The sequence below is a fragment of the Nannospalax galili genome, unplaced genomic scaffold (assembly GCF_000622305.1).
Source record: "Nannospalax galili isolate Female #2095 unplaced genomic scaffold, S.galili_v1.0 scaffold127, whole genome shotgun sequence".
NCBI classification, from domain to species: domain Eukaryota; kingdom Metazoa; phylum Chordata; class Mammalia; order Rodentia; family Spalacidae; genus Nannospalax; species Nannospalax galili.
This window is the reverse complement of record NW_008360326.1, coordinates 2,069,883-2,079,494: the sequence shown is the minus strand read 5'-3', so window position 1 is coordinate 2,079,494 and position 9,612 is coordinate 2,069,883. Positions and strand designations below refer to the sequence as shown.

Genomic DNA, 9,612 nt, shown 5'->3' with positions numbered 1-9,612 from the left:
GGGGTCAGTGAGATGGCTCAGCAGGTAAAGGTGCTTACTGTGCAAGCCTCATGGCTTGACTTAGATTCCTGAATCCCACATAAAGTGGTAGGAGAGAACTCCACAAAGTTTTTATCTGACTTTGACATGTGTGCCATGGCATGTGTGCACTGCCCCATCATACACAAACAAAGTAAGTTAAAAAAAATAGATTTTCTGCTCAAATAATTTATTTCAATCTGAATTAATTCACACAAAGAAATAGAAGTGGGTGCATTCTCCACCCTCAACCTCAAACAAGAAATGGCCCCGTCAGAAAGGAGACTTCAGAAGGAGGCAACGGGACTGAGAAACTTCATTTTTACTTGAGTTTTCTTCAGGAATCAGGCAGTGACAGTTCTAGCCACAGGGAGCAGCATCTGCTTGTTTTCAGTCCTTGAGCTGGTCCTGGTACTTGGTCTGGGGCTGGTGGCTTGGGAGAGGGCCCCTCTTTGGGTATTAAAGTAGATATGGAGCCCTTTCACACAAACCCCACACACATACACTAATTTTGAGAGATAGGTTGCATTTTTCCATTCTTTTCATAAACAGAACTAGGATTTGAAAATTGGCCCTGTGTCACCGGCATCAGGTCTCTACCCAGCCCTGTTCACACAGATAGGCACTTGGGCAGGACACTGTGGAAGCAAGGATGTCTCCAGAAACTTCTAGGATGAGCTCCATTCACCTTCCCACCCCTCTTCACTGTGGAGCATGGATTGGGAAGGGGGCCTGGAATCACTTCATTCTGTACTGAAAAAACAACACTCCTGGGGATGTGGGGAAGTGACTTTTCAAGCTAGCAAGGGGTGGACACACATGGACTTGCAGTCCGGAGTTTCAGTCTGCCAGACCTCAGAGGGGCATTTTTCCGGTTTCCTTATCTTTGGTCCCTCTAAGAAGTTTGTTTTGTTTTGTTTAGTTCCAAGGGAGGCCCATGAGCTGGTACCACCCAGGCCCTGCTTAGCAGTTTTATAGGCTAACCTATAAAACCTCATGTTGACAGAACCAAGGACCCCGGACTAGAAAACACACAGGCTAAGGATGGAAATTTGGTTCCCACACTCAGGGAACCCTGAGCACATTTGACCTTGACACCACAAATTCAGGTAAGATTTCCTGGCTGCTCATGCTGTGCAGGCACACTGTTGGGCAGCTTCTGTGCTTCAGGGCTGGGTACACTGAGGTTGAAGCTCAGGAATCTGATCCCTGTGGGAGCCAAGAGGAGGAAGCAGTTCCTTCCCACTAGCCTGTCCCTGTGCTGAGACACCTGACTTGTCACATAACCCTTGGCTGCAGTGCTACTTCGGAGAAGCCTTGAGCCCCACTTCCTCAACTCCTGGTTCTCTTTTCCTTCAAGAAACCACCTTTGAAATGATCCTTACTTCTTGTTGGTTCTGAGGCACCAGATTCTAATGTGTATGTGTTGTGCAAGAAGTTTCTTGTCTTTTTGTTTTCTTATGGTGCTGGAGCTAGAACCCAGGTCTTTGCACATGCTAAGCAAGCACACTACCACTGAGCTGCATGCTGAGGCCTTCCTCTTTATAATGTCTATTCTGTCAGGGCAGGTCCTTTTTCATTGTTCTCAGAATCTAGGTGCCTTCCTAACACCTGGTAGGCCTTACACACATGATTGTTCAATGTGCATATGTACGTTCTCTGCAGCAGAGTACCCAGGGCTCTAGGAGGATCTTGTGAAAAGAAGGGCTGCAGAGGCAAGGCTGCCAGGAAAGAGAATAGCTACTACTGGTGGTTCCCAGTAGAGGTCCATGAGTCTACGGTGGAGAACAGCCACCTGCTGAGGAGTGGGTGGGGATGCAGGAACTGCAGTTCCTGGGAGACGCAGGCCTGGTGCTGTCTAGAGGGACTATGTGCAGGCTCCCTCCTTGGTCCTCCCCTGTTGCACCTTCTCTTTCTCATTTGCCCACCAGCACTTCTTTGCAAATAAGAAAGATGGATTCGATGGTCAGCGCATGTCCTTTTATTAGATTAGACAATTTCCATCTTCTGTGTGAATCCCAAGGGATCTTATAGGAGAAAAAATGAAAGAAGCTTCAAAGATGTGGAGGAAACAAGACTGCCTATGGGTTTTCAGTCTTCATAGATTTTCCTGTTCACAACCATTGGAACATTTGTTCAAAGCCAGGTTTGGTCAATTTCTAGTTGAGAAGACTGAATAAAGCACCTAGTTTTTCTGTGTTTCAATTCCTTTAAAAAAATTATTGTGTGTTTGTGTGCACATGCATGCATATGGAAGTCAGAGAACAATTTGTAGGAGTCTGTTCTTTCTTTCCACCATGTGGGTTCTGGGGACAGAATGTAAGTTATCAGGCTTGGAAGCAAGGGTCCTTAATGGCTGAACCATTTTGCCAACCCCAGTGCCATTTTTTTTTTTTGACTAACCATACCTACTTAATTGAATTATGTAATTTTAAAAAGGAGAGAAATAGGAGCAAGAGAGATGGATCAGTGGTTAAGAGCACTGGCTGCTCTTGCAGAGGACCTAGGTTTGATTCCCAGCACCCACCTGGTAGCTAACAACCATCCATAACTTCAGTTCGAGAGGAGCCAATGTCCTCTTCTGCCTTTTTTCAGGCACTGCATGACACACATGGACTTACATTACATACATACAGACAAAACATGCATACACATTAACTAAAAATTATTTTTTTATTTTTAATATTTTTTATTTATTATTTTTATTTTATGTGTATGAGTATATTGCCTGTATGTATGTAATGTAAGTCCATGTGTGTCATGCAGTGCCTGAAAAAAGGCAGAAGAGGACATTGGCTCCTCTCAAACTGAAGTTAAGGACGGCTCATAGCCACTATGTGGCTGCTGGGAATTGAACCCAGGTCCTCTGCAAGAGCCAACCCCAGTGCTTTTAACCACTGAGCCATCTCTCCAGCCCCTAAAAATAATTTTTTTTTAAAAAAGAGAGAAATGGGAGCTGGAGAGGTGGCTCAGCAGTTAAGAACACTGGTTGCTCTTGCAGAGGACTCAGGTTTGATTCCCATCAACTACATGGTGGCTAGTAACCATCTGTAACTTCAGTTCCAGGGGATAGGATACCCTCTTCTGACCCCCATAGGCACTGCATGACACAGATGCACTTACATACATGCAGGCAATACACTCAAAATTAAAATAATAAATAAAAAGTAGAAATGTATGAAAATTGCTAGACTTGAGCTTGGCATGCAGTGGGCACTCAACAGGGCAGTGGTTTCCCAGGCCTCTGGCTTGTTTTGGGTTCCCCTCCCCTGACCTTCCCATGCTCAGCTCCACCTCTGACCTTTAACTGCTGCTACAATATGTCACCCCAACCCCCTACATGTGATATAGCAAACAAATTTCCTAAGGTATAATCTTTGACTAATTTTCTAAATTCTCCAGGGATGTATGGAGGCTCCCTCATGGCAAGGGGACATCAGGAGGCTGGGAAGGAAATGGTATGTCATGCTGATGTCAAAGAAATGGGAAACTCTGATACTAAGTGGGTAGAAAGATCTGGGCCCTGCTGTCTGGTAATGGCTTCCCCTCTTCTTCTAATGCCCCTTATCTATAGTCTTTAAAAGGTTAATACTGAAGTATATACTAAATTAAATAATACAGCCTCTAGGAAAAATTAAGAGTTACAACATCAATCTTCCTGGATTGCTCTGGAACCCCACACACTTTTACTTATCTCTTTGCAGACAGATGATCACTGTTCTCTTGTCACATTGCCCCTTTGTGCCATCTCCCCTCATGGCTGTTCAGACTAGTAGGCTGCAATTGCTGGGGTAATTACCTAGTCTCATGCCCTTCCTAAATATTCTTACACAGTAATAGATTTCTGAACACTTTTTTTTAGAAGCTTCCAATTGACACTTTCTGTATGAAATTCCACAGGTCCTTTTCTCACAGTTCACAGAGGCCCAATACATGTGCTGTCCTGTACTGGCAGCTCCCTTTCCTGCCAGTGGTCAGTCCTGTGTCTGTCACTAGAGCCAAGATTCTGAGGCCCCCACAACCCTACAGTCTGTCTGGCTCCTGCTAAGCCATGGTATGGATGAAGGGGAGAGCTCTCTAAGTCTGTGCTAACAAGGCAGGCCATAAATGGGCAGCGGCTAGCTTGAGCTCTGAGCAGCAGTGGTGGGGTTCTACTGAGGATACCTAGTGCCATAGCATCTCCATGAGAGAGGATGGATAGCAAGCGATGAGGGCCTAGTTGCAGCATTACTAAACATGTTACAGTTATACCTGAATAAAGATTCTTAGCATTTAAGGCCGAGAGTGGACCCAAACTCAGGCACCTCCAGATATTTCTCGGATCTGTGCTCTCAAGCTGGGCTTCACCCATACTTTTGTTGAAGCAGTCTTTCCAGCAAGAATTTGGGAAGTAGGAGGAGCTAGGATCCATCTTTATCAGAGAATTTTTCCTTTTTGGCCTTAGGTCTAAAATGTCTCACACACACAATATCAAACTGACTTCTCAGTTCTGTTTTCAATGAGAATACCATACCACTCTTGGCACTTTGGTATGTTAAATAAGCATACCTGCATTCATTAGTTATCTTGGGTGGAGGGTAAAGTGGGGACCTGAAGGATTAAGGTGAGGTACCCAAGTCACTACAACACATGGCTCAGTGAGCTTGTTTACATTATAAACAGTAGCTTTTTTGCACAAGGTTAAGTAAAAGTCATTAGTCCAGATTCTCTGCATATTGTTAAAGTCATTCTTACACCCAGTGAGTGTTCAGCCACACAATAGGTGTGTGCAACTTGAGCTCAGCCATTTATTTATTCAGAGACTTTGTTGGATTAAAGGCATGTGCCAGCACACCCAGCCTGTGTTTCTGCCAGGAAATGAAGGCCAAAAGTTGCTCTGAGGTGGGATGCTTCGTTCTTCTACTCAGCTAGAGGCTGCAGTAGGCATTAGGACACCTATCTGCTAGTCATTTTTCCTCCGCATCTAACTGTGGAAGGGCAAGTGAAGCCTGTGCCTTTATTTCTAAGTTGTATCCTGAAGAAACCATCTACTGATCCAAGCTGTGCATTTTCAGGGTCTTTTTACCTTATTTTTAGGTTGTCACAACTGGCTATGTAAGTGGATGTGGTGGATTTGGCCAAAGTATGCATACTTTATTAATAATAATGTTTTCTATTTCCCTCTTGTAGAAAGTTCTTACAGCTTTGGGCCTGACAGGAATATGATTGGCTGTCTTTGTGGGGCCAGTTCTTTCTGTCCTTTCCAGCTCTACATTACTTTTCTCACTGCTGTCACAAATATCTGGGGCGGGGGAGGGGGCAGTGTAAGAAAGGAGGTTATTTGGGCTCACAGTTTGAGGGCGTATGGTCCATTGTGTTGGGAATGTCATGGCTGCAGGAGTGTGGGAAAGCTGAATCACCACAAGCTAGCAGTTTCGGGAGCTGATTGAGTTGATAGTATAGTTGGGCATGTGTACACTTGTACACAGTGCAGTTAAACATGGGAAAGGCAGATTGTAGAGGACTTGAGCTACTTTTACCTTTCTCAAAGCCTTCTTCCCTTTGTCCTAAGTGCTGATTTCCCTTAGGAAAGTATCCTGGCTCATGCTTAGTCCCAAACCCAACTTTTCCTGTATGGATGTGCGAGACTCACAGCTGCTGGGGTAGATTCCCTCCTAGGAGATATTTTTCTTGCCCTGTTCACTGCAAATAAATGTAGACTCTAAGACAGCAGCAGCCTTGGAGCAGCCGAACAGTAGCTCAAGATGAGAGCAGACCAGCTCTTTACCGTTTTGGAGGACCCAAATCTGGTTGTGTCTTAAAACCACTCCACATTATACTTCTCAGCTCATACAACTGATTGAACAATAATGTGATTTGGAACATGAGCACTTATGGCCTCTGTAGCAATCGGACTATTTAATCCCAGAACAAGAGATGGCTATAACTTTGAGGTTGATCTGACTTAATTAGCCAAGTTACCAAGTACAAAAAGATATTCAGAACTACATCATACATAATAAGCTACTCATTCTTACTTTCAACAATGATTATCCCCCGAGGAGGTGCACCGTTCCTGGAAGTACTGCAATACCAAGTCGATGCGTGGAGTGGACGGAGCAAGCTCCTATTCCAACTCCTAGTTCCAAAAATCCATTTAATATATTGTCCTCGGATAGAGGACGTATCAGATATTAAACTGATAAGAACAGATACTACACTTGATCTTAGCCAAAAGGCCGAGAAGCGATACCTTTCTCTCCGCACTGTGCCTTGTCCTACGCCCTCGCCCCACACTAACATTGCGGTCACCGCGCACACCCGGACTCCTGTCTCTCCCTCGGGCTCCGGCGGCCTCACGGGCTCGTCCTCTTCCCCTCAGCGCGCGTTTCCTTTTCTCACACTTTCCGCCAGAAATTAAACATCACGGCTGTCCCGGCGTTCCCGGGTGGGAGGCCTCGCCTCATTTGCATGCCCCACCTCCCTGGGGGCGTGGTGAACCTGGGCCTCGCCCCTCCCGGCAGGCTCCGCGCGGCGTTCGGTTGAGGGTACTTCCTGTTTGGTCATGGATTAGCAGGAAGGGATGGAAGCCGGGGTTGGGTTGCCGAGCTGCGGTTGAGGCCACAGCCCACCTGGCGGACTTTCTCTTCCCGGTCGTGGTGGGGAGACGGCTTCGCGCCATCAACAACGGGGCTCTATCCGAGTCGGGTGGGGAGCCGGGCGGGTGGGCGAGTGTGCAGGGCGCGGAGGAGCTCATTCCCGGTGAAAAACCCGTGACCTGTCGTGCTACACGCCTTTAATTCCAGCACATGGGAGGCAGGGGTCAGGGAATCTCTGAGTTCAAGGAGAGCCTGGCCTACATGGCGAGTTCGGCGTCAGCCAGCCTGGTCTAGCTAGAGAGCTCCAGGATAGCTTCATCTACAGGGAGCCTGTTTCAAGAAGACAAAAGGAAAAAGGGGGGGGGGCATGGCTCAGCGGCTTATGAACTTTGGCTGCTCTTGCGGAGTACCTGGGGTTCAGTTCTCAGCGCCTACGTGGTGGCTAGCAGCCGTCTTTTAACTCCAGTTCCAGGGGACTCTGACGCCTTTTTCTGAGCCCAGAGGGTATTGCATGACACGGGTGCACTTACAAAAGTGCAGACAGGACGCTCATACACATAAAAATAAAATATTTTAGCGAGGTGTGGGGCATGCCTTTAATCCCAGCACTTGGAAAGCAGAGGCAGGCAGATCTCTTGAGTTCAAGGCCAGCCTGGTGTACATAGTGAGTTACAGGCCAGCTAGGGCTGCAGAGAGACGCTGTCTCCAAAAGACTTAAAAAATAAAATATTTTTTAAGACAAAGAGAAAGCCAGAGTAAATATATTGAAAAAAAAAACCCCTCAATATTATTCATTGAAAATTTGAAATTAATACATATATAATGCCTGTGCACTTTTTCACAGTTTGGGGGCTAATCAAATGCCAGTGCGTAGCACCATCAAATGCAATAGTAATGCAAGACTCAAAATTTGATACCTAAGGGCTAGAGAGATGATTCAGTGGTTAAAAATCACTGGCTACCCTTACAGAGGACCCATGTTAGATTCCCAGCACCCATATGACGACTAACACCCGTCCCTAACTCCAGTTCCAGGGGATCCGACACTCTCTTCTGGCCTCTGCAGGCATTGCATGACATGGTGCACTTACACATGCAGGCAATACACTCATACACACAAAAATAATAAAATATTTTCTTAAAGGATTTGATACCTAAAAGAAAGGTTGCATCATTGCTCTATTTATGGTCCCTTAACAGGCTTGGGAGGTTAGTCTGGAGTCAAGTTAAACGTCACCAACATTGCTGTGGTTGTTCTAGATCGACTCCACCCAAAATGGAGCTGCATTTGGAGTCCTCTATTTCAGATCCTTAACTCCATCTGTGCAACCTCAGTTTATTTTCAGTTAAAGGCCACTAGGTGACAGAATGGAGAATCATAAAGGATTACAATATAACCCTGAACAGGGAGGTTTACTTGGTACCTTCTTGTATGTGGAACTTATGTGGAAGAGCTACAGACTCTGGCCTGTTCTTGTATCTCTGTGAGTGCTGTGGGGAAATAAAGGACTAAAGCTGGATGTGGTAGTGTACATCTGTAGTCCCAGTAATTGGTTAGGTGCAAGCTGGAGAATCAGCAGTTTAGGTGTAGCCTTAGCTTTGTAAGAACCTGTCTCAAAGCAACTCCCCAAATATAAGGAAACAGGTAATTAGAAGTCATAGGCATAAATGTGTTTATCTGTTAGCACTCAGATTGGTAGGATCTCTGGGCTTAGAGTTGTCCCAAGTCTTTGGCAGCCTCTAATAACGAACACCTTAGTGCATCCTGTTTCTGATGCATGTGACTTTATGTCACCTGGGAACCATCACCTGCTTAGTGAATTTTCATTAGCTTCTAGTTTAATTAGAAAAGGGTACAGCATGATAGGCAGGCTTAGGCTTATATTTGTCAAGTATAACATGAGGAGACCTTGGCGAGCATACTTGGTGTTGTAGGGGGCTAACCTTGCAGAGGTGGGAAGAGATTTGAAACCAGCTCTCTCCTGTGATCATTGATTGTTCTCTGTGTTAGAAAAGTGTTATGGCAGGAAAGTTGTGAGGGTGGAGTTCTCTGTGAGGGCACAATAAAGTAAGAATCTTGTGCTCATCTCTATAGTTGACAGTGGACTTATGGTTAGCTCCTTCAGTAGACTTAAACGTGGAAAAGAAGGGGCTGAGGTAAGGAAGGAAAAACTGCACCAAAGGAAGCATGAGTTCCTCAAGGCACAGATGAATACAGACATTTGAGTTTCATAACTTAACATGTTTATCTGTGTGCATTTTCTCTGAGGGTGAATAATTTTTAATCTTTATATTCCATAAGATACTGGGCAGATACTCAATAAATTGATAACTATTTGTTGTAATGAATATGTTTTAAGTGATCAGAGTCGGCTGTGTAAGGGGATGGGGTGGATTTGACAGAGTATGCATACTTTTTAAACAACATTGTTTCCTTTGCCTTGTGCACAGTTCCTACAGATTTGAGGCCTAACAGGACCATAGGGTTGGCTGTTCCTTGGGTCATTCCTTTGTGTCAGATGGCAACATCTCCTTGGACACACACACAAGTCACAGTTCTACCAGTGTACCAGGAGCTGTGGGAGTCGGCTTAGGTGTGACAGTATAGTTGGGCATGGAGTATGGTGATGGAGATGCCACAGGGGGGCAGTGCCTGACAAAGACAGCTTGAATCTTGGAGTCATTTGAAACCAGTAGTGAGCACGATTTGCTCTCAGAAGGAATGAGTTGTTCCTTCTGATTTCTCTCAGAAGTCTCTAACATCAAAGGCTCTTTCTTTTAAATAGTATATCCAATGCATGAAAAAGAAATGAGGAATTGCGTCTTATGGCGGAAGAATTTTCCTTTTATGAACCTCTACCCTCACCCAGAAAAGCATACAAAACCTCAAATACATTATCAGTCTTAATTCAACCTGTTGTTCACAGCATGCACTCTCCTCTTCTCTCTCTCTCTCTCTCTCTCTCTCTCTCTCTCTCTCTCTCTCTCTGTTCTGCACCAGGGGCACAGAAAGGTC

The 9,612-nt window shown here is 45.3% G+C and overlaps 1 non-coding gene across 1 annotated transcript; it reads right to left on the bottom strand.

Annotated features, from left to right (window-relative positions):
• Nucleotides 1-6,057: 6,057 nt before the first annotated feature.
• Nucleotides 6,058-6,248, bottom strand: LOC115068921. The gene has a single exon (XR_003848263.1). It is a non-coding gene; the product is annotated as a U2 spliceosomal RNA (small nuclear RNA).
• Between the last annotated feature and the right edge of the window lie 3,364 nt (nucleotides 6,249-9,612).